Source organism: Ptiloglossa arizonensis, unplaced genomic scaffold (assembly GCF_051014685.1).
Source record: "Ptiloglossa arizonensis isolate GNS036 unplaced genomic scaffold, iyPtiAriz1_principal scaffold0190, whole genome shotgun sequence".
Taxonomy (NCBI): domain Eukaryota; kingdom Metazoa; phylum Arthropoda; class Insecta; order Hymenoptera; family Colletidae; genus Ptiloglossa; species Ptiloglossa arizonensis.
The window spans coordinates 660,001-662,081 of NW_027478560.1; positions in this window are offsets into that span (position 1 = coordinate 660,001).

The following is a 2,081-nucleotide window of genomic DNA, read 5'->3' on the forward strand; positions in this document are numbered from 1 at the left end:
TGAGAGACACGCGCACCCGGTGGTGCGAAACACAAAGAGGGTGCAAGCAGCCAACCCTAGCCGTCCAAGCAATCGAGCCTCGGCTTGGACGGAAGAAGAAGTCCAGGAGCTAGTTCGACTGGACAGAATCTATCGCTCCGATAGATTCCCAAACGCGAAAATACATCAGCACCTACCGGGTAAAACAATAAGGCAAATAAGCGATAAAAGGAGGCGACTGCCCGTCGAGAGAGTGGAGGCGGTTGTCGTGGAGGAGCCCGAGGATTCCGACTCGGACTCTTATGAATCGGCAGCCGAGGAATTAACGGAAGTAGAGGCCCCGTTGAGTTGTGAGGAAAATAGCTGGCAAACCACGCTCAAGGGGGCAATCATGGCCGACCCGCTCGATCTAGATCACGAGCTCTTTGGAGTGGAACAAAGAATAATAGAGTCGGCCATGAGAGGTGTAAATGAACCATCAGAGACCGAGAGTATCCTGGACATTTTCATTGAGAAGTTAAAAGACGGGAAAAGTGAACGATCGGATCCTAGACAAAGGAGACCGGCAAACCAGGACCAGGGAAAGGAAAGCGATCGTACCCGTCGGAATAAATACAAGTTCTCTCGGTATCAAGAGTTATATAATAAATGTCCAGGCAGACTAATAGATATGGCGGTCGCGGGAAGTGTTGTGGAGGCGAGGGGGCAGGCAGAACTCCCAGATAGGGCTAGCATAAAGCAGCTCTATGAGGACCTGTGGGGGAAAGTGGGACCCACCACAGGCCTTCCCCAGCTCGGAAGGGGCCCGAGCCCACTTTCTTCAATGGAAGAAATGTGGAGGCCCGTCACTATCGCTGAAGTGGTGGGTAAGATGGGAAAGATTAAAGCCGAAGCTGCTGCGGGTGTCGACGGCATAAAGAAGAACCACCTCCGTAAGAATGGCGCCTTACATGTGGTCGTAAAGCTCTTCAACCTGTTGATGCTATACGGTGTGTTTCCAAATCAATGGCGAGCCAATCGGACCGCGCTTATTCCCAAACCAGGGAAGAGCGCGGCCGATGTAAGAAACTGGAGACCAATTACTATTGGCTCGCTAATAAGCAGAATTTATTCTTCTATGTTGGATCACAGGTTGAGGAGCAAGATTATGAACCACAGAAGGCAGAAAGGCTTCACCAAGGAAGATGGGTGTAAGCAAAATATAGCCATTCTGAACAGGGCTCTTACGCTCATGAAGGAAAGACATGGCGGAGTGGTGACAGTCGTCGACATTTCTAAGGCCTTCGACACGATCCCCCACGAGGCGTTAGGAGACGGGCTTAGGAGGAAGGGTGTCCCGACAACCGTCGTGAATTACGTAAAGAAAATGTATGACGGTTGCCACACCAGTATCAGAACTAGGGATCGGGACATCCCAATAAGAATTAAAAGGGGAGTTAAGCAAGGAGACCCCCTATCGCCTTTATTATTCAACACAATCCTGGACCCCATCATAGAAGATCTTGACGAGACAACGGAGGGAGTCCGAATGGGAGACGAGAGCGTTTCCATATTGGCCTTTGCGGACGACCTGGTACTACTTGGCAAAAATAAGAGAGAGGCATCCCAGCAGCTGGGGAAACTGACAAAGTACCTCAAGCGGCTGGGTATGTCTATTGAATGCAATAAGTGCCGAACTTTTCAGGTCGTCTGCAAAAATAAGACTTGGTTTGCCGAGGATCCTGGTTTGGAGATCCGGGGAACGCCCATTCCATGGGCGGGACCTGGGGACCTTTTCCAGTATCTCGGTATCAAGTTTGACCCCTGGAGAGGCCCAGAGCGCGCGCGGACAGAGAATATCGTGAGTGCCGCCAAAAATATACAAAAGATGGGACTTAAGCCCCATCAAAAAGTAAACCTAATTAAGACTTACCTCCTGCCCCGATATATTCATCAGCTGGTCGCGAATCCGCCACCAATTAAAACGCTCAATAGCCTGGACCACGAAGTTAAACAAATTATAAAAGAGCTGCTTCATCTGCATCCGTCAACGACGGATGGAGTGTTGTATGCTGAAAAGCGAAACGGTGGTCTGGGTATCCAGAAGGTGGCGGATATCGTAA